The sequence below is a fragment of the Emydura macquarii genome, unplaced genomic scaffold, assembly GCF_026122565.2.
Source record: "Emydura macquarii macquarii isolate MOO-44397 ecotype Brisbane River unplaced genomic scaffold, CSIRO-AGI_Emac_v2 contig_2897, whole genome shotgun sequence".
Classification (NCBI taxonomy): domain Eukaryota; kingdom Metazoa; phylum Chordata; order Testudines; family Chelidae; genus Emydura; species Emydura macquarii.
The window spans coordinates 14,937,040-14,960,866 of NW_027133034.1; the positions used below are offsets into that span (position 1 = coordinate 14,937,040).

Genomic DNA, 23,827 nt, shown 5'->3' on the forward strand with positions numbered 1-23,827 from the left:
ATCTTCCACTCCTCCACCTCCTCCTCGCTGTTCATGGCAGGGGTTTCTGTCTCAGGCTTCTACAAGTTGTCTACAGCAGTTGGCAGCGTGCTGGTGTGGTCTCAGCCAAGTATGGCATGCAGTTCCATGTAGACGTGGCAGGTCTGCAGTGCCGCACCAGATCTCTAGATCTGTTGGTGCATTCTCTGGCCTTGTCATATCTCTGGAGAAAGCTCCTTTGCTTTCACATGGCTGTTGATTTCTGTCATACCTCTTTGCAGCCTCCAGGCAATTTGCTTGCAGATGTCAACATTTCTATGGCTGATCTGTGGTTGTGCCTGCAGAGCCTCTTCTCCCCACAGGCCCAGGAAATCCAATACTTCTTATCTACTCCAAGCAGGAGTGTGTCTAGTGCATGGAACTGGCATGATCAGTTGGGCAATTGCACACAACGGGGGCAAGTTGATAGGTGTGCTCAACAATGTGGGCAATCAGGAAAAAGTATTTAAAAAACATGAGGAATTTAATGCGCAGGTTGTTTCCAGTCTCTGTGGCCCTGGACAATGGAGTTTAAGATTGTGATGTGAACAGTCACTGTTGCAAGGAATGGGGCATTGTGGGACAGCTGCTGGAGGACTGTAAGGGTTGACACAAGCTGTGTAGTCTTTATACTACCTCAGTAGCTCAATCATGTCTCTACGCCATTTGGGGAGGTGATTTTACTGTGTCACTGCAACTGAATGGTTATGTAACCCGGAGACAAATTTGAGTATAGACACATGCACACATAGGTTGATGCAAGGCAACTAACATCAACCTCACTTTGTAGTGTAGACCAGGCCTTAGTCACTTTTCCAAATTAAGCATGTATGTACTTTTCCTTCAGTGTCAACTCAAAACAGATTGATGCTTTGATTATTTTCTTTTTATATAGCCTAGACATAAATCTTAACAAATGGGACTTAACCAGAAGTGATGATATCTTAATTATAGTAGTACTATAGGGCTGCACAAAATTAATAATGTAGAAAGAAGATACTATAACAGGAACAGTGAATAAGCAATAAATGATAGCAAATTGTTCTGTCTCACACACACAAAAGACAAGATTAAAGCACAATTTGATGAGGTATAAATTTTATGTATAATTTTAAAGTGCTCTGAAGTAGTTACAAACTAACTAAAAGTCACTGAAGGCAAAAACACACAAGCTTTATCTATAAAGATGTTTTTTCTCTGTGTCTTTATAGACGAAAAATTCCACTTACAATTTATATTAAGAAACTTATATCAGTATTTGACTGTCTTCTCCATCATCATTACTGTATCTCTGAAAGAAAGGAATTTTCATATTTTCTTTGAGAGATATTAGGATGTGAAATAGGGAGGTCATCTCTTTCTCTCTCAGGTTTCTTTACCAGTGTTTTTTCTGCTATGTTTCTTTTTATATTATCACTGTTAGGCTCCCCCGGGGAGCTGTAAAGCACAGAAGGTACGAGTCTCTCAAATGTTTCTTAGCCTAGTGTACAACAAAAATTCTCAAGGTGGAATTGAATGTTATCTGTTTGAAAATTAAGTTGTTTAGCAGGGTTCTAAGGTTACAAGGTCATTGTAAAGGAAATAAGGAAGAGTATATATATACCTGAAATATATTTGATTTTTACAGAATTTGTCTCTATTTGCATTGAAACCACCAGAAAAAAAATCTTAATTTGTTTGCCAGCAAGCTAATAGTGTATAGTATATCTGCATTACAAGGGTTATTCATTCAGGACTACCTCTTGCTATGATTGGAGAAAGTTTATTGAAAGATAGGACCCCTCTGCATGATGAATAGTCACTTATTTTTCAAAGGGGTGTCTGGCTAATATCAGTGACTTTAACTCCTGGCACATTTATTAGAGTATGTCTTCACGAGCTGGTCATTAACTGGTATCTGCTAAGGGCATGGAAAGGCCATTTATTTACAAAAGAAGATAGTGGAATAACTGTGCTGGAAAAAGTTGAGGGTTTTCTTAGTAGGAGACAAAATAAAGGATGGATGCACACAATACTAGGTCAAAATAGCCAGTTTTGCCAATACTGCTTTCTAGTGTAGACCAGACCTTGATGGGACTGAAGACCTGGCCCATTACAATGTATATTTTCTGCTACAAATCCACCATTTCCCTGGTAATGATGGTCACTCCAGTCATCTGATGGCTGAATTACATCTGATGGCTGCTACAAATCCACCATTTCCCTGGTAATGATGGTCACTCCAGTCATCTGATGGCTGAATTAGGCCAACACAGAATAAATGTGAATGCTTCAGCTTCTAAATATGTCATCTTTAGTTGATTCCCCTTCCCTCCTCCCCCCCGCAGGTTCAGGGATTGTTTTTCATTCTAGATAAGGCAGTGAGTTTTTGCAGCCTTATTTCTCTCTAGCTGAGGACATTGGTCTGAAGTCATTTGGTGTGCTGGCACAGGAGAGAGATTTTGGAATAGGCAGAGCCTTACAAACATACTTGCTCATCCACAGCAAATAAGGCATTTTCCTTTGCAAGTTGGGCCTTATTTGTTTGCTCTGCAGAATGTACACTCTCATATTAAAAAAAAAAAAAAAAAAAAAAAAAAGAAGCCCTAGATCCACAAAAATATTTAGACTCTTAACTTCCATTGAAATGAATGGAAGTTAGGAGCCTAAATATCTTTATGGACTGAGCCAAAGCCCTTTTTGGTTGTTAAAACCTTCTGAATATGAAAATCACTACTGTGACTCTACAGACAGATATCTTAAAACACTAGAGAAATATGAACAGGCTCATTCATATCAGTGAGGAGTTATTTCTGAAGGCTGCCATAGTGCCACTTAGTGGGTCTGTATATAACTACCAAAAACAACTGAATCAGTGAACCGAGATATAGCAGTTAAGCTCCATCCAAGTGACATATCTTAACCGTTTTGTAATCAGGTCATGAAATATCCACGCTGGTAATAGACACCAATTTTTGTAGTGCAAATGGGCACCGTGTCTGACTCTGTGTCATAGTTTTATCCTTCAAGACTTATGTGTGGAACTTCTGGAAGACTTCATCCATTCCTCTCTCAACCAAACCCTGCATGTACCTCAAGTGCTAACAAGGACTTGGATATATACTTTTCTGGTTAATGACCTAGAAGGTGACTTATCAAAGGTTATTAGTTAGGTTAAGTTTGGGTCCTAATCTCAAACTTCAGTGAACTTGACCCCAACCTCTCTCCTTTACTCCCCAGAGATAGAATACAGCTTCTTTTGCGCCATGATGCTGGTATTACAATATGAACACAAACTGAGTTATATTGCCATACTATCTCTGTCAAACACAAGCTTGCAAAAGTTCAGATAAGGCATAATGTGGCTGGTTCGGATTACTGCCTCAACCATTCACCCAGTTTCATTATGAGAGCAACAGTTGTTTGGCAGAGAAGAATATGTTTGATCAGATGATGTTCTCGATATATTGCTTGCATTTGTAAGGCTGTGAGAAGGTCTTGATGATATATCCTTGGATGAACTAGGAGAGGAAAATTAACTATGATTAGGTGATAATGTATTATTTTTGTATGGTTTCATCTGAAAGCTGGACTCTGGGATCCATACTACTTTGATTCACTGTGTATGACTTTAAGAACCAAGTATCGGGTTCAACAGAATGACATGACTAGGACGTGTGGCGGTTGGTGAAAGTCTTCAACCTCTTTGTGGAAGATGAGCAGAAATATAAGGGGAACTTAACTGCAAATTTCCTGAACTTCTAGTATTTAGATTTTCTTTTTAAACATTCTGCTGTTATTTTTGTGACCAATGTATTCACAACCTTCACTTCGTTTTAATAAAGATTTTTGGCTGGGAATAGATTTACTTACATCTCTGCTCTCCTAAGTTCTCCAGTTGAGCAATTTCTATGTAAAATTCTTCATTTCCATGCAATAATTAATATGAAAGTTTTAAATTTAAACATGTTACTTTGATTTTTATATTCATTCTTGTATCCTTGCATCCAGTACTTTTCGGATACTATTACATCAGTGACTACATTGGAATGCAATATATGCAGCTGGATTAGAATCAGGAAGTAGAAACAGAGTGTGTAACTAGAAATAACTGGCCAACATCAATATACTTCAAAAGTATGTGTGTGGTTAAGTTCTTTAGCCAGAAATGAAGCAATTGCTTTCATAGTTCTTGAGAAGCAGTAAGTGTATTTGTATAATTAAACAGTAATATTTTAAAACACTAAATTAATTCTACTCTCATGGATGTGAAAATTACATGGCAGTTTGGTTTCAACTGCAGCCAGCTTTGCCCACATCTTAATATTCACATTGTGTCCTACAGATTAATGAACAGGGCTACTGACAAACAGGAGTGGAAAAAACATTGCCCTTTTAACGAGGTGTGTTGTGTGTGTGTATGTATGTGGTGGCGTTTTCAATATTAAGGTTGTATTTCTCTAATAACGTAACTTATTTTTCCATTATGTATTTTGTTTCTAGCTTATTTCCACTGAAATCATTTTCTGCCTTCATTTCACTGGCCCAAGCACTAGCCCCATATGCACCGGGCCTCTACACACTGGCTGACATTTTGGATCTTCCCCAACCTTGTCAGACAGTTCCGCAGAGAATTCGCATCACGGCGATGAGCAGCGCGGATACACCAGCTTTTGCACCTCCGCTGCAGTGGCTTGATGGGGCGAGCTGCGAGGCCAAGTCCTCCTTGCCCTCAAAGGTGGGGAATCAGGCCCCACACGTGCCACCTCCTTAGGGGCAGGCAGGGCCGGGCCACACCCGAGGGGGACCCAGTAGTAGGGAGAGTGGCGATGGGGACGAGGCGCCGGCCACCCCTGGTCCCGTCTCTAGCGATCAGGGTCTCCCCTCACAAAGGTGTCGTGGGCCCTGGGCGAGGCAGATCACCACCATCAGGCCGCAGCCTCAGGGATGGAGGAAGCAGCCGCCTCGATCCCCGCAGGCGCACTGCCGCTCAGCCCAGGCAGCCGGGCGTGCATTGGAGGGGAGGGGAGAGGAGAGAAAAGCTTCCTGCTCTCCTGTCGCAGTTAGGCGGGCGGAGTGCGCCTGCGCGCTAGGGGAGCTGGTGGAGGAGGAGGGCGGGGCTGTGTTTTGAACGGCTGGATGCGGGCGGCTCACTATTTGGCAGGAAGGTGAGGAGGCCTCTAGCCTGGCCGCGCAGAGCCAGCGCGGGGAGCGACGGCTCCAAATGTGGCAGAGGAGAGCAGCAGGCAGCGGCGGCGGCAGAGGAGGGGGGCACCCGAGAGAAGGGGCGCAGCCGACCCCGCGGCGGAGCTGAGCGGCCTGGCGACGCAGGGGGGGCTCCGGCCGCTGCAGCTCTGGCATCCCCGGCAGGCACGGGCGCCGTCCGGCCAGCAGGTGAGAGCGAGAGACCGGGTTGGGGGGAGGGGGAGCCCGTCGCGCCGCCCTTGGCCTGGCCCAGTACCAGGCCGAGCCGGAGGGAGTCGCTGTGGGGGGAGCCGGAGCCGCCGCTCCCAGCCTCCCCTCCTCCCCCGGGGCTGCCATTAGTTATCGATTCACTCCTGGCTGGCCCCGCCCCAGGGCTCCCTCCCTGCCGGCCGCCGCCGCGACTCAGCCTGGGGGCCCAGCCAGCTCCGTCCTGGCTGGGGTGTGCGGGGGCGGGACCTGGCGCCCGACGCGGGGAGGGCCCTTGTGTGTGTGTGTGTGTGACCGTGACCGCTCCTGCCCCTGCCCCGCCTCCCCCGGGATTCTCTCGCTCCCCCTCGCCCGCTAGCGGGGACCCCGCACGGGGGGAAGGGCCCCCCCCCGTTGGCAAAGCCCCCGAGTCAAGCCCCGCTGCCAGTCCCTCCCCCGTGTCAGGGGCTGCCACTGGGCCACACGGGCTTAGCGGGGGCGCTGCAGCTGCGGCGGGACTGCGCCCGGCTCGCAGCAACCCAGCGCCACACGGCGCTGCCGCTGTCTGAGACACTGCGCGCGCGCGCGTCTGTGTGTGTGGGGGGGGGGCGCCGCTGGAGCGCGCCTCGCTCGGGCTCTGCTGGCTTCCTTTGTCTGCTGCTGCCGCCGCGCTTCCCTCCGCCCTCCCTCGGTCCCTCGCTCTCTCTCCCTCCCGCCCCCTAGCCCTTCCCCCTCCCTCCCTTCCTTCCCCTCTCTCCCAGACTCCAAGCGCTGCTGCAGCTGCAGGTTTGTAAATACTGGACCAATACACACACAACATGGCTGACGCTCGCCCTGCTCTTCCACCAGCCTCTCCTCCTCTGTCTCTCTCCGTTGCTTAGTGTTTCATCCGTCCGTGCTTTTCTGTCTCTCCCCCCATCCCTAATCTCCTTTCTCCCCTCCCCCCCCCCAAAAGGAGGAAAAGCAATTCACCCTCCTTGCGCGCATGGCGGGATTTCAAGGGTAAGGATCCTTGCTTTGGAAGCTTTCTCCTTTCGCTTTGCTGTTTACCACAAAATGAAACCTAAAATCAGAGGGAGCCTGGCAAGGCCTGGGGCGGAGAGGGAGGGAGGTGAATGGGGTGAGCCCCGCTGAGAGAGGCTTGAGTGGAATGTGCGCGTCTTTTTCTCTCTCTGGGGCGGGGGAGGGGAGTGGGCAAAGTTGATGCACCAAAATGTTGGCAGAGATGAAATACTCTGTGTTACACTTGCAGAAGGCTCTAGAGCCGTTTCTTTTTTAGAATGTGGCTCATTGCAAAGGTATCAATACAGTCACTTGAAAAAGAACTGGACCACTTGGGTCAGAATGGGTGTTGGGTAAAAATCATAACGTAGGTTTTTTGGAATTGTTGGCTGCCCCCTCTCCCCCCTTCCTCCAATACAATATCAATATCTTGAGGAGATTTCATACCATAGGATCCAAAACTGGAATGGAGGCTTGCTGAATCGTCTTTTGCAATGCCAGTTGTACAAACCTGTTTGCCCTTGTGATGACCGTATCATGGCTGAAGGATGTTTCTTTTTATAAAAGAAACATGATGCATGGCATTCCAGAAATCTGAAAAGCATTGTGAACTTCAGTGTGCGGTGCTGAACTGCAACAAGAAAGCATGTTTCCTTCTTTCTTGCTCCTGGAGTCCTAGTACTGGGCTAACAGTAACACAGTCCCACGCCCTCAGACCTCAGTCATCCACAGCACCCCCTTCTGGCTTCCAGGAGAATTCCCGAAGTCAGTGTATAAATGAAGATGAATTTCTAAACAAGACGCTGAACTACTATTTGAGGGCAATTTCTTGTGTATATTTTCCCCATTCTAAAGTAACCTGGAGTGGAACTGATTTTTTCCCCCCTACATTAGTTTTAATCTAGGGGGGAGGGAAAAGGCCTCTGCATCTTCAAATAGTCACTTTATTGCTTCCTAGGCTTCTTGCTACTTGCTGTTGTGACTTCAGTGGTTACTAAACATTTCATTTTTAAAGCTTAACTTTACACTATAATATTGCTGGTATATTGTCTATAATGCAGTCAATATAGATGAAACTAAATTTCTTTCACTGACTTGGATAACATAAGTAGCAGATTTTGGTGGAATTGCAGTAACTTATTGATAGGCATATTTTCCATTAATAAATATTTGAGTTGTGGTCCAAGGCAACATTTTAGCTTCTGTAGTTTTTTTATTGTGAGCTTTGCTTTGGAAACTTTTAGTAGTTTCTAGAATAGAAACAGACTGGCATTTGCATTTCTATAATTTTTGAGAGACCATTACATGGAATTATTTCTTGTATTGGAATTAGGCCTGATATGTTAACATACAAATCTGGCTGTATAAATGTTCTACCCTTTTGCACCTCTATTACAAAGTGTCAGTTGAGTAGAAGTGAGGCCCAAATTACAAGATCATTTTGGAATGTGTTTCTATGTCATAGCTTCTGAGCCAAATGTAATACTTCCGCAAGAGAAGGGAAAAATCCGATGAGCAAGAATTTCTAGCTTCTCTATACTCAATATAATGGAGCTGTTACAGTATTCAGTTACTCCTTTAACTTCACAAGGCTTTTTGGTAGTATCTGTGGAACCATTAATATGTTCTAGTAGTAGCAGATAAATATTCTGAATGAAGACTACTGTGCACTAAATATCAACCACACTTCAAAACTGCCATTTTTTATTTTTATATTATTTTAAGCCTGCACTGTACTGTGTGTGTGAAGGCCCTCTCTCCTTCTTAGAGTCCCGTTGGTAGGCTGTTGCCCTCTTGTTGCAGACTTAAAACTAACTTGAATGGTGGACTTGTATATAACCGTTTCAGTGTAATGTAAAGTCAAAATATTTACCCATATACTTCACCAATGAAAACTACCGTTTGTGTTGGAACTGAGTCTTGCTTTACAAAGCTAGAAACTAACTTTTCTTGCAGCTGAATAAATTCAGTTCATGGTTACTTGGTACTGTTATGGATATCCTATAAGTAATTTTGTATATCCTTTATGCTTTACAACACAATTTTTTTAGTTTTGTTTTACAGATGAGTTCTAGTCAAGAATGGAAGTCATTGATCTTCCTCTGTAGTGTTGCATAGGGAACTGACCTAGGGATTTGCCCAGACATTCATCCCAACTTTGACCTCTTTTCCAAGTACAATTGAGCAGGTGGATGCTATTGGAGGACCACTTCTTGCATATTGGGAGGTGGAAGACAATGAAATATAAAATTCAAGAGGCTGTCAAGATTATTGTGCCTAAAATGCAAAACATGGTGTTAATAGAAAAACATAGACAGTGTGCATCAAGATTTAATATAAATTACTTATTAACATAACCATATTGTAAAACAAGAATGAAAGGGGAAGAACATGTAAAACACCTATAGCACAGGTATACACCTGTATAACACCTATAGCAGGAGGAGGTGAAAAACGGGAAATCTATAAACTGATTTACCCTCTAACATTTTTATCAATGGATCTTGGTGCAAAAACCGCAAACTGTAATTGAGTGCAATTCTTCATTTTAGCAGAGAACTTCACAAATTATTAAATGAACTCTGAAGGTAGTAGGCAGTTTTAGTTCATCTCCATTTGAACTCCTACATCTCTTCTGTTTTAACTGTGATATGGTTGTGAGAATAGTACCTTCCATCATTCATTTTATTCTGTACCTTCCCCAGCTGCCAAACATTTCTTGCCATATTGAGATTTGTAAAAAATCTTGCTGATGCAGTGTATGTCAAACTTGTTTTAAAATATTTTAATGTATTACAGATAACTTCATTAAATTCCAACTTGTTTTGCCAAATAGGATTACAATTTTTGAAGCGCAAGACGGAACAGTTTCTTTGCCTTTAAAGGTCTTTTACTGTGAACATGTTATGCTTTTGGTCTTACTCACAAACTTATTAGGGGGAGGTCAAACTGGCTCTGTTTGCTAGTATGGGCAGGAAGGTATTTTGTACATAATTTTATGGAAACACAATTTTAGACCTTGGCCAAATCATCCTAGTGTCAATATGGCCAAAGATGTTGTTTAAAAAATGACTACTATGAAGGCTTATTTTGTGTCTAGCAGACTGTAGTATTAATGTGATGGTGCTTTAAAACACCTGAGAGGAAGTAAACTTTCAGATCAAAATGGCAGTCAAATACTGTGAACCACTCAATTTTTTTCATACCGTATGTAAAGAATTAATCTTTTATTTGAAATATCCTTGCATTATTTTCATTGTCACTTTGGGTGTTTTTAAACCAACTACTATATTGGCTGTGAAAGAAATCCTCAGTAAAAGTCAGGTTATGTTGACTTATTTTCTCATCTTCATCTTTCTTTTAAGTATTTGGCCTAGTCAGGTAGTTTATACCCAGAAGAAAAATATCAGTCAGTCATTCAACTTGCTTTTATGTATGATTTAAAAGATTTCTGGGTGTGGCCATTTAGTAGTCCTATTTCCTACTTATTGCCTGTTATTGGCTAGTACTTTCTGCATATCGAGGTGAAAGAGCAGGCTACCTAAACATCAACATATTGCATAACAGAAACATGAAGAATCAGAATTCTGTTTGAGTAAATGTCTGTATTCCATTCCTCCCCTAACATATTCTGAAGATTGAAATTTTTAAAGCAGCCTAGGGATTTGCCACATATTCTATTAAAGTTTAATACAAGAGGTGTCTAAAACCACTAGACTACTTTGAAAATCTTAACCAAGGTATTTACTTGAATTACTAGCGGTATCTACCGCTGTGTTTACCATGTGGATGAATGTTACATATTAAACGAAAACAGGAAGTCAAATCCTTCAAACTCTGAATTTAAGAATGTAATTGACTTTTAAAAGTGACATTGAGAAGTGTTGAAAATGTTTGTGACTGTAGACTTTCTATGTTCTTCTGCAGTGTATGGTATGGAACTGGTGTAATTCCATACTAAGTGAGATCATGAATATTTCCATCCATGTACTTCAACTATTTTTTTTTAGTGTAGTGGTACTTCCAGCTGCCACAATACATTAATCACAGGCACTGATTGTGACAAAAGCTTACACTTTACAATATTTTATTCTTCAATACGAGGTTCCAGTGTCTGCAGATCTTAGCAAGGCAGATATTGGTGTTTATAGAATAATTTAAAATCAGTGTGGGATAATTTGGAAAACACATGGGAGTTGAAGGTGAACTATAAAAGAGCACCAATATTCTAATCTACATTTTTTAACTCAACAGTATTTTTTACTGAAGCATGCTTTAGCTACTATAGAGATGTAGATTAATCTTTGGGGTTGTGGAGGAAGGTAGCAAGACAAGAAATCTGAGTGTTTTCAATCTTGTATTTTTCAACCAACTGAAATGTTACGTTGTGGAAATGTTATATTTTAGAGATAAATAAAATTTAATTTATTTTATTTATTCAACTTATTATTCAAGAAGCTAAGGTTAAGAACCACTGACAGTATTTTGTGAACATCTAAAAATAACTTTAAAACTTCATTAAACTATCCTATAACTCTTCTGTATTATCCATGATTGCTGAATGATGTGTGTACTGTTTAGAGCTGATCCTGGAAATGTTTACCATCACGTGTACTACTTGCAATGAGAAATCACCCAACTTCAATGCAACTGTTTGTGAGCACTGAGTTTGATGGCAAATGTGCACATGCTCAGGCACTTATATCGTAAGTTCATTGGAGAAGGGACTGTATTTTTTTGCCTTGTACAAAGCAGAGAATTATGCTGGCATATTAGAAAAACAAAACAAAACGAACCCTTTTGTTCTTTCTAAACTGGCCTTTTCTGTTTGTCGACTGATTTCACTCTTGTGCAATCTAATTATTTCCATGATGGGACTTGTGATGTCATTACACTTAAATCTAGGAAGAATGTGCTGTCACAGTTACTGGGCTATCTGCATCTCTGATCTTTCCTGGTCTCTTCCAGTTCTCTCCCTGTCCGGTGTCATACTCTCACCTCTCTCTGCGTATCACATGATTCTGCAACACTCAGACTAGGCCTTGGGCTGCAACACATGATTGCATCGATAGGCCGGAGTTATTTTATATACTGCAGTTCTGCTTCTTAGAAGCAGTGACAAAGAGGTGGTACCCAGTGACCAGCCAGCCATCCCTAAAGTATTGCTTTATTTATAATTAAAGCATTACAGAGAAAACAGGTCTTAAAACAGAAAGCAGTCTATATGCATGTATAGCTTCCTTCAGACTTGCCATTCCCCGGAATTTTGGAAAGACCCAAGACTTTTTAAGACGCTGACAAGTCCTCTTGCTGTGTCTGAGTTTACTGACAATTCCTCCCTCTGGTGAATCCTTTTAACCATTTAGTGACCTTTGATCTCTTCAATTCCCTGCCTTGGCAGAATAGCTGTGTAACTTTAGCTGGAGCCTGGAAATAGGCAATTGTTGTAAAACTGCCCCTCCCAACCCCAACTGTTTCATTGAAAGGTTGCTTATCTAGATCCATTATGTTGCTTTCCTGCTTTTTATTCCAACAGCCTCTTGTTAAAATAGGGTAAGGGCCTCCAAACTGTAGTAAGTGATCTTGATATCCATTCACTTCTCCACAGCTTTTTAAGAAACTGAACCAATACGGTTTGGGCACTGATGAGCTAGACAAATAGATTCATACAGGAAACTGGTAACTTTACCTCACAGATTAGATAACATTCTGTATTCATAAAACGTACATATCTGTATTAAATTATTGTATAGCAGCTGCATATCAGCCACAGGTGTCTTCATCCCCCTGGTTAGAATGGAATTTATTTGCACACACTTGGTAGTAACCCAAAAAATGAAAAAATTTATTTGAGCATTATACAGTAAAATACGTCAGAAGCTCTCCTTGGCTAACACGCTGTTATTTTCTCAACTTCTTGTTGGTTTCTCTATAATCCCACATTTCTGCTTTTTCCCCATATCTTGGTTTCTTTCTTCCGAAGCAGATATAGCTATCTATCTCCTTTATATTGTTTCAAACATTTTCTCTCAACTTTGAATCTTACAGAAATGTAAAAATAACCCTTACTATGTCATTTGTCTTTTCCATCTCCAGAAACACAATTAAATGGGAGAGAGGGGTATCTGACACTAAATGAGTTTTGGTAGCCTTTTAGAAACTAATTCACACCTTCTCAAAATCCTGTGGTTGTAGAGGTTTGTTAATGTAAGCTGTAATATTATAGACTAGTTGGCTGTATCTACATTGGTCATTTTCTTAACATCTTCTGTTGCATGACCACTATGTTGCCTAACCAAGCTCAGAACAGACTTAAGTAACTTGGTAGTAAAAATCATTGGTAGCCAAGTTGACCACTGCAGTTACCCGTGAGGTACATCTAAAGAAAAATGGCAGAGTAGATTAGACTGCTGAATGTGCATCGTGACAAATGGTAGTACAAAATGGCAAAAGGTGTGAACTACACCCTTTACTTTGTGTCCCAAATAATACTAAATCCAGTTAAACCCTGAAAAGTGAATATGTAAGAATGATCCCTACCTAATAGAAATTTGCTCCCCAATATCTTTACTACTACAGATGATTAAACAGAAGGATGCAGCTTTAAAAAAAATCATACTTTCTGAATGTTTACCCCTTTAGGGTTACAAGTAAAGCCTCCTGTAACAAAGATGGAAACATACTTACTTATCTTTTTGTTTTACTTCTCACTTGACATGGTTATGGGTAGTCAGTTTTACTGTTTCCTCTGTTGATTGTGCAAGTCTCATACAGCAGCAGGACAGAGAAGCAGCTTTTTTTTTTTTTTTTTTTTTTTAAAAGCCCCAGAAATTGGCAGGGATACTTGAAGGGGAACATAATACCTGAGACAGCTTCTGAATTTTTTTTAAATTACTAGACTTCTGGTTGGTTGTCACTTTAAGGCTGTATTTTCAGTCTTCACAGGACTTGAATTTTTCTACATTTTTTTTCAGCCAATCTTTTTTTCCCCCCTTACCATCTCAGTTTGGGGCCTGTAGGGAGGCAATACTGTAATATAAATAATTAATCAATTGACTTCACTGAGGTTGCAGTGGGTACAGGAGACTGGTGGAGCAGTGGCCTGTTCTTGTGCACTCTTTTTTGTAGCGAAGAGATAATCATGCAGAATCAGGAATTAAGAAAAATTAGAAACCTAGGGGAAAAGAAATGCACGTTCTCCTTCTTACTCTAACCTTGCCTAGAAAAAAGTCTCGGAAAACAATGGTGTTAAAGTGGAGACCCCCTCCCATGTTTGCGTTGTTGACTGCATTCTTTTCACCCCCACTTCTTAAAGACTTAGTTCATTTCACTGCAGGCAGGCTCCTGGCTACTCTGCTTGTCCTTGAGCTGTTTCTGTACACAGTTGATTCACAAACTATTCTTTACTTTGAAAGATTACAAAATTGAAAGTTCCAGCAAACTAAAAAGTGACCAAGTCTAGCATCTTATAAAGTATTGCTTTGTTGGTATAAGCTATTAAATGTCATTACATTTCATGAAGACATAATGTAGTCCCATGAAAGTTGGTGCATTGCTTTTTGAAAAACTGCACTTTCTGTGTGCATTCTCCCAGGTATTTTGTTGGCTGGTTCTTGCTCATGCACTCAGGGTCTAATAGATTGCCAAATGTGGGGTTGGGAAGAAATTTTTCCACCCCGAGTCAGGTTTGGCATTGGCTTTGAGGGGTGTTCGCTTTCCTCTGAAGTATGTGACTGGAGCTTATTTGGCAGGATTGTCTGTGTATATCTTTCTTAATCATTTCCCTGCCATTGTAGAGGCCTCGGGCATTGGTTCACCTTGATCCCACCTATTCTCTTTCTATGGTACATAACAGTCTAGCTTCTGTGAGCTGTAATACTTTGGTTCAGCTTCAGTTGTCGGGTTTAGTGGGTGGAGGCTGCTGAGTGCTTGGTAGCTTGTGAAAGGAGATCAGACTAAATGATGTGTTGGTTCCTTCTAGCCTTAAACTGACTCTGAATAGGGATGGAGTACAGCACTGGGTCTCCAATCACAGGTGGAGTTGTGTTCACTTGTTCCCCCTCCCAAAGAACAAATGTGTCATAATTAGTGATGCCATGCTCACCCAAAGCCATGCATGTACTTTAATATTAAACTTGCATTGGAATATTTTCACTCCCTAAGTAAATCACTTTCCCTTTCCTCACAGTTCAATAAATCACTTTTGTAGCCCATAGGACTAGCCTGCTTGCTTGCATTATATAGATATATCTATCTTATAGATTTAAGTATGATTGTTTATTATAATAGTTATAAATTTATATATTTTGCTTAATGCAAGGTACCTTACAGGCCACATCCTGTATGACAGCTACGCAGTTAGCATACATATATTCGGGACCTTTAACCTAGATAAGTCAGGAGGCATCAAAACCGGGGGGGGGCGCTGTCACAGGTTAGGCCCCAAGAGAACTTTACAAGTACACCACAGAACCCACAAGAGGCCAGAAATAACACAGGTGAGATGAACAGACTATCTGGAACCATCTGGAAAGGATGTGGATATGTCATTAATACGCACGAACCTGCTAGCCTATAGAATATGTGTATCCCAATAGTTTGGGGGTGGTAAATCCAAGTTTGTACTTAGAAGGACGACCCATATTTTTGGGGTATAAGAAGGGGCAGATCGTGCTGTTTGGGGCAATCGATCATCAGCTGCTCCTGCTTGAAGTTTCTTTAGTTAGTGTTAAGATTTTTCTTCATTTATACTTAGTATTATCTGTAGTGTTAGTCTTAGTCTTATAGTTCTTAGCTCTCGAGCATTGCCTACTCCACCCCTCTACTCAAGAGTTGAGGAACCAGACATCTCTCTCAACTAGGTCATCAGGGAAGGGTGTGAGTATATTAATCCAAAGCATATCGTAGAAATATATATACCATGTGAGTCTCTAAAATTAAGATTGTATTATCCATTATCCATTTGTCTATCATTTTATGTTTTAATAAAAGCTTATAAAATTATACAAATTTGGTTATCACTAAGAATCTTCCTGTTGTGCACCCCGGGATCCCTATAAAACTCTTCTGGGGCCTGGTTCAGGGACAAGAACCTCATTATCTTCTGATCAGATCAATTGGCGAGCCTATAACCTTATTAAATAACTAATACACCCAAAATCAGGCAATACTTTCCATCAAATACTTTGAAACAATTTTGCCCCACACTCATGACCCACCCTCTTTGTTGGGCTGTTTTGCTACCTACTGTCTTCCTGAGTGCACATACATCCTTCACCATCTACCTCAAATTACTGCTCTTTTTCTCCCCCCCACTCCTCAACAAAAAAAAGAGCAACACTTGGGCCTGTCTATTCCTTGTGTCTCCTGCATTTCTAAGGAGGAGCAATCAGTTCCCCAGCCTTGACTTTCCCAGTCAGAATATTTACTCATTCTGGGCATGTTGACTTTTTTCAAACCCTTGGGGAAAACCGGCAAATGTGATAACTTGAGACACAATAAATGAGGAACCCTACACTATTGCTGCTTCTCATTATTCTGAGAATAAACACTTTTATGAAGTATTCAGAGTTTAATTAGTAAATAGCTTTAAATATGAATTTTCTTAACCCATCACTGACTGTAATACTTAAATGGTGAATAGTTAAGTATTTTCATTTCTTTCTGTTCTCTGTGTATACAATTCATTACATTTTTGTTCAAAAACTATTCCATTCACATTCCAAGTTTATCCAGTAAACTAATATTTGTTAACTGAAAGTAGATTTATGCTTGTTACAGATTCTGAACATACCAACACAATCTTTCAGTTCAAGGTTTCATTTTCAGTGCCTTGATCCTGCAAAAATTTAAGTACGTAATAAGTTGTTATGGCTACTTGCATGTTTAAAGTTACTTACATGTGTAAGTCTTTGCAGACTGGGGTTCAGTACAATTCAACAGTATTAAATGTTGCAATGGCAATGAGGGGAATACTGTGCTAGTCTTTAAATTTAGCAGAAACTTAGATTACATAATGAATATGCTATTTATAACTGGTATTTCGTATTGTATAAACTTTTTTATTCAGAAATGTCAAGTAAAACATTTTTACGAGTGTTTTCATGTAAAAATCTACTATTACCTAACGAATTTAAGATTAATCAAATCTGTTAGAGACTAGCAAAAATGTGCAAGTTAAGTTCAGCTGGAGGACAGTTTGTTCCTCCAGTCTCTGCAGAGATACAGTTAAAGTGAGTGGAAGAGTTCCTTTATGTTCGTTTATTCATTTTTCCTCTCATGGAACCTGATCTTATAAAGACTTACATATGTGCTATACTACTGTGAGCAGTTCCATTGACTTTTTTTTAATAGGATTACTTACAGTAGTTAAGCACATGCTGAAGTCTTTACAGTATCAAGACCTCAGATAGAACTGATAACCTCCCATTTGCCTTTGGACAATCTTTAGAATTTGTTTTAGTGGAGTTATGCATCGAATTGGATAATAAAAATGTCTGCCCTTTCACTACTAATAAAATCTAAATTGGGTGGGATGATGGGTAAAGAGTTGATACACCAGGTGATACACAATTGTTTTCTAGGTTGTTAGCTTCATCCATTGTCAGTGCTGCTTGTAATGAACTATAGAACTCTTAAAGTGTGCAAAATAGGATTTTAGTTGACAGCCAGTAATGATGCATGTGTTATCATTTAGATTATAAATTGATCAGCCAGACATTAATAGGATATAAAAAGGGAGTTGTAGCTCATGAATAATAGCTTATATTTATGTAGCACCTTTTGATCCAGAAGCATTCACGTATGCTTTGGAGTAGATTGTACACATAGAAAATGAACATGGCAATAGTACACAAACTTGAGGAAAAGAGTTAAGTATAACTTTTTAAACTGAAATTACAGGATTAATTTTAAGTAGGTAAATCATGAGTAGCCAACTTGAAATCTGACTAGAAAATTCCGTCCTGTGAATAGTGGTGTGGTATTAATAATGTGAATGTGGCTTGGGTTTTTATTTGATTTGAAAGATGGCAGTTCCCATGGCATAATACCTGACCATTACTATATCCTTAATACTCTAAACAGAAAGTGCCACCTACTGGATGCATTATGTGCATTGTCCTTTAGCACCCTGAGATTATTTTTTGTCTTAGTGGCCTCTTATCCAAGTATCAAGTAGGCCTGACACTTCTAATAGTAAGACTTTGGGGTAGAATGGTTACTGTGTGGGGGAATGTTTTTTTTAACTCGTACTTGAGTCAAAGTAATGGACTGAGACAGAACTTGATGGTGTTCAAGTATTCTCATCAAGATGCTGAAGATGTGTTTTTTCTTTGACAGGATTACTGTTCTAGTGGCTATGGGGAAGCAATGGACATGATGTATCTTGATTTTAGTAAGGGTTGATTTTTGTAAGGCTTTTGACAGTCCCACATGACGTTCTTGTAAGTGAACTAGAGAAATATGCTCTAGATGAAATTATGATAGAGGGTGCATAGCTATTTGAAAGATCATACAGTTACCCATGGTTCACTGTCAAACTCAGAAGGTGTATATAATGGGATGGGTGTATGGGGGTCTAGTCAGTTCTGGGGCCAGTACTATCAAGTACTTTCATTAATGACTTGGGTAATGGAGTAGAAAGTATGCTTATAAAACTTGCAGATGATTCCCACTTGGGAGGAGTTGCAAGCACTTTGGGGGACAGGATTAGGATTCAAAAAGACCTTGACAAATTGGAGAATTGGTCTGAATTCAGCAAGATGAAATTCAGTAAAGACAAATGTTCTTCCCTTCACTTACGAAGGAAAAATCAAATGCACTACTACATAATAGGAAATAACTGTCTAGGTGGTAATACTACTGAAAGGGATGTGGGGCTTGTGGTGGATGACAAACGGAATATGAGTAGACAGTCTGATGCATTTGCAAAAGAGGCTAATATTCTGGGATGTGTTAACAGGAGTGTCAAATGTAAGACACAGGAGGTAACTGTCCTTCTTTACTTGGCAATGGTGAGGCCTCAGCTGGAGAATGGTGTCTAGTTCTGGGCACCACACTTTAGGAAAGATGTGAGCAAATTGGAGAGAGCCAGAGGACAGCAACAAAAATGATAAAAGATTTAGAAAACCTGATAAAAGGTTTAGAAAAGGTTAAAAAAACGGATCATGTTTAGTTTAGAGAAAAGAAGATTATGGGGGGGATTTGATAAGTCTTCAAATACGTTAAGGATTGTTATAAAGAGGATAGTGATCAAACGCTTTCTATATCGACTGAAGTTAGGACAGAAAATAAATCTTGTAATCTGCAGCAAGGAAGACTTAGGTTAAACATTAGGAAAAACTTTCTGGTATAGTAGAGTTACGAACTGATCACTCAACCACACACCTCCTATGGAATTGGAAATACACAATTATGCAGCAGTAGAGATGGGGGTGGGGATGTGGGGGAAAAGCAAATACAGGATAGTATTCTGTAAAATGTAACTAAAATTAATAGGGGAAGTTTCCAAAATTTTTTTGACAAGGTAGGGAAACGGTTTCTGTGCTTCTTTCATTTAAATTAAGATTGTTAAAAGCAGCATTTTTCTTATGCATGGTGAAGTTTCAAAGCTCTATTAAGTCAGCGTTCAGTTGTAAACTTTTGAATGAACAAAACATTGATTGGTCTGAGTTACCAACATTTCAGAGTTATGAACAACCTCCATTCCTGAAGTGTTCATAACTGAGATTCTACTGTATAAGGGTAGGTAAACTCTGGAATAGTCTTCCAAGGGGGGTTGTGGAATCCCCATCATTGGAGGATTTTAAAAACAGGTTAGACAAACACCAATCAAGGATGGCCTACGTTCACTTGGTCCTGCCTCAGTGCAGGGGGCTGTGCTTGGTGCCTTCTCGAGGTCCCTTCCAGCCTTATGCCTGTTTGGTTGTATGAAGGCTTGTCTTCACTTACCTCGGAGATTCGACTGCAGTCTACGGAGTTACGCCAGCTATGCAAAAAACTTGTGTAACTCCCGTCAACTTCTCCGCTTCTGTTCTGTGCGCCGTCTTCACTGCACTGTGCCGACGGGAACCGCGTTCCTGTTGACGCAGCGCTACACCACTTGAGAAGGTGGTCTTAATACATTGACTTCTGGATCAACTGAGCGGGTCTTCACTGACTGCTCAGTCGATCCAGAGAAGTTGATCTGATGGCGGCGAATTTGATGCCGTCATTGAAGACATAGCCTGAGAAACTAGATCCCTTAACACAGTAGATTTGTGGAACAAAACATTGGGAATCTGATAAATATTTCAGTTAGCTCTTTCCTGGAAAGAGTAGTATTGATGTAGATAATGAGCAAATTCATACAACTGAATATTCTGCTAGATCAAGTGGTGTCGGAAGTGTCTACATTAAAACTGTAGGAATGTGGGTGTGGCTGATTTTTAAAAAGGCAGCATTGCTCTTTGAAGCAAGTGTTTGTTTAAAATAAGTTTATGAAAGGAGATGTGGGGATGGGGTAAAGAGAATTCTGATTTTCCTTGGGAAGATTCATTTAAAAGTACTAGTGTATGTTTGACTTTTTATAACTGGATGACTGAACCACTACTGCTATCATAATGATAGCATGGTGTAAAGACAAAGGAACACAGGACTGGACCTCAGGAATTCCAGAGTTCTAATCCTAGTTATGCCTCTGGATTTGTTGCCTTTGACAAGTCATTTAAGAATTCCTTCTCATTGGCCCCATTTTACATATGGGAAACGAATTGTCCACTTTTCAGGGTTGTGTGAATAAATAGATGTTTGTATACAATTATGATGTAATAAACTGGAAGATGTAATCTGTAAAGGGGCTGCTCCACCAATAAAACACTAATTAAAAGTGCTGACTTCTACATGTCTTTAGTGTTCTAGTAGCTAAGGTGCAAAAACTTACAATTTTTTTTCCTGTTCTTTGGTCCTTTGATATGATTATGATGGGTGGTTATGCAGATGAATGTTTCAAGAGGTCCTCATGATTGTCAGGTTGAAACAGACTAGAAGCTTGAGTGAATTTCCTTTGAAATTTGTATGTAAATGTACATAGAATATATAAATATTTATACTGGTTGATATAATACATTTTTCTGTTTAAAATTGACATTTAAGCTTTATCCAGCTCTGGTTGGAACTAGTTAGCTCTTTATTTCTCTTATAGCTGATTTTTAAACAGCGGGCTGCTCCATAAGGTTTTTTTAATATTAAACCTCAAGTCCACTTTCTGTGGATCATTCTTTTTAAAATTAATCCTTGGATTAATCTGGGAGCAAGAAATTCTCCATAGAGATAGCAGATGGCAAATTCTCCAATGCTTTAGCCAAATCTTTAATGTGGCTGTGGTGTTAATTATGAGGGAAGCAGAGTAAATAGGAAACTATTTAAATTTATTTTACCTAAATGTTAATAGTTTGCTTTACTGTCAGTAATCCTTTAAAGTAAAGTTAGAACTACTAACACTTTTTGGAGTACATCCTGTGCAGGAATTTCATTTATTTTTGTGTTGCATGCCCTCCCTCTCCCTCCCCCCAACACCTTGTGTAGAGTCCTGAAAATGAAAGGGTAAGTTTTATATGTAGGTCTTGGAGGAGGAAGGCAGTCATTCTTTTGCTGAAATTAAGCTGTTCACTATTTCCCCTCACTATCTTTGGATCTTTTTATGTCTTCTCTTTCATCCCCATCCATGTTATCCCAGAAATTCTATTTTCCTATGTCTCCCACAACCACCCTCTTGGGCCCTATTATTTTTATGCTGGCATCCAGCTTTTTTTCTCTTTCAAATTGGACTTTATGTGGCAGTGACTGGTTATAATCTCAGTGCTATCTACCCTAGAGAATTAAACTACTGATAACTGGAGCCAGTGGGATAACCTCGAACTAAGTGCTCACAGTACAGTGTGTGCACATTAATCATGTTGGTTTGATTTAAGTCTTATAACAGGTCCACACTTTCTCTTTACTTCACTGTTTTAGTAACACCGTTTTTGAGTATCCATTTCAGAACTCTTGGTGCAATTACCTTCAGCAGATTGGCTTGTAGGAGATTTAGAAAGGCTTTTGTGGAATCCAAAGAGAATTGTAGTAGAGGAGATCAGTCAAACGCTCAAGTCCCTAGGATCAGTTACATTTTGAGACAAGGCCTAAAACAATGATAAGCTAGGATAATTTTTCAGCTCTTGCTCCTTGCTCAGCAGGAAAGGTTTTTGTTGGAGCTTTTTTGGCAGGGTGAATTGGTTTAAATCAATGATTAAAATCATCAAGTGGAAAGCCTCAATTTTAAATCATCCTTTAATGAACTTTTCCATTTTCAGTTATTTTCTAAAGAAAGATGTATTCTCTTTGGCAGATAAACCATTAAAACATGTTGATTTACAACTAAATAGTTTTTAAACTAGGTTTGGTACATCCTTTTCTTACCTAGGAGGATATACTATAAATAACTCTCCAGATTAATTTAAGCAATTATATGATTTAATATTTTCAGATTCTTATTAATTAAATATTTTTAGGATGTTAAAAATGATGAATGATATATTGTTTGCTAGATAATTAACTCTTTGCTTATGATTTGTGTCAAGCAGCATTAGATGGTAAATGGAAGTTAAATTCATCATATAAAAAGTATTTTTATTAAACGAAACAACCATAAATGTTTTGGATACATAAACTTCTCTTATCAAAATTTTTCACCTTTATGACTAAATGATTTATTAAAAGAACAGGGAGATTAACTGTAGTCAGTAAGTTAAACTGGTTATTTCAGGTCAGCCTGGGAAAACTTTCAAATATGCCTAAGTGAAAGTGACTGAAGTTTAAGTTCCTACTTGCTTTAGTCTCTTGAAAATGAGAAGTGTCCCAAGTTACTTAGGCAGTCCTTCAAACTTTAAAACTAGTCGATCTCATCCTCTCCTCTTTCCCCCCCCCCCCCCATAGTCATAGACTAGAAGACAAAGAGAGGTTTTCTTGCTTTTTCAACTCCCATATAATTTCTCAACTTTGAATTAATTAGTCCAAATTAAGAGAGAATTCTTTCTGTGCCTGCAGGAGAGGCTACTCTGTCGACAATTGGAATATCACTTCATTAAGCTTTGGTTCCAAGTGCTTAGCTAGTGACTTTCACCAGGTCAATGGTGTAACTTTCTTTAAAACATCTGCAAACATGTACTCCTTGACTGGCACACCTCCAGGCCTGAAATTTATTATGGTTGGCATGATTGATGGATAATGGGTAGATGCCTGTGTCTTAACAGCAGCATCTTCTTCAGCAATTAGGAATCTTCCCTGATACTTCGGATTGAGAATATTGGCAGGAAAATAAGGTGGAGTAAGTGCTTGATCCATTTACTGCTTTACTGCCTCCAGTTTAACTTTGTTGGGTATTTGTTCAATGTCTTTGAAGTTCTTTCCAAATTTCAACAGCATCAGCAATACAGAAGCAAATCTTCTGCAGTTTGTCCAAGGCTATGGAAATAAGTTTCAGTATATTCAACGTGTCTTGCACGTTTCTCCCTATTCTGTTTGGCTGTGATAGTTCCTTCTATTTTATGATTTTCTTCGGAAATTGTCAGAATAGGCCAGTTCTTAATAAATAGCTCAAAACAGTCAAGCACTGAATTCCACTGTACATCTTAGGAGAGAATTACATTGGATTCTCCTGCTCTCTTCAGTGTATCTTAAGCAAAGTGGTTGCTATGGAAGTATTTTGTAGTTTCAACGTTTTCCTTTATTTGTGGAGTTGTACTTGTCTTTGGCTAAAAGATGCATCAAATGAGCACTTTGTGCACGTTATAAGTTTCAAGTTTCCATCATTATCTTTTTTGTAGATTTCGTCTAATTTTTTGCTATATTTGCAGCATTGCCTGTGACAAAGCTACGCATTTGACATTTTCTGTGTACGGTTTGTTATAGTTTTTACTGCTACTTATAAGTATTCCCCTGTGTGGGCATTTCCTGCAGTATCAGTTTTCTATGTAAGTTAGACAACCACATCCTTTGTCACACGAGTACCTATTTATTACAGGATCATTGTGTACAAAGCTCCTCTCATCAAAACTCAGATTAACAAATTTCCCATCAATGTTTTTCACATGCTGTTCAATCTCCTTCTCATACACTGTATCCAGCGACTGTCTAGCAATGTCTGCGCTGCCAGGTGGAGTATAGTCTGGCCGTAATGATTGACGATGTTAATGAAATATTTGACCTGAACTAGACAAAAGGGAGAATTTGTTCAATAAATGAACCTAGCAATCTTATCTGTGGAATCTTGCTGAAATGTATTGGTCCTGATTTACGATCTCATCCATGGTTTTACTGGATGATGGAAGAGGGGTTTATTTGTTTTTTTTCAGATACAGGTAATTTACTGTCTGACGTATGTTTAGTTATCAGCACTGCTAGTGATACCAGCAGATGA

At 39.8% G+C, this 23,827-nt stretch overlaps 1 protein-coding gene across 3 annotated transcripts in view; it reads left to right on the forward strand.

Annotated features, from left to right (window-relative positions):
• The first annotated feature begins 5,166 nt into the window (after window positions 1-5,166).
• The window catches only part of SPIN1 (spindlin 1), a 92,374-nt gene continuing 73,713 nt past the window's right edge, over window positions 5,167-23,827 (forward strand). For 2 of the 3 annotated variants that reach the window (XM_067568594.1, XM_067568597.1), the window contains exon 1: window positions 5,167-5,391. The gene's annotated coding sequence lies outside the window, so the exon portion shown is untranslated. Of the gene's footprint in view, window positions 5,392-6,157; window positions 6,175-23,827 lie in introns of those variants that run through there. The other variant, XM_067568595.1, reaches the window with a different exon arrangement.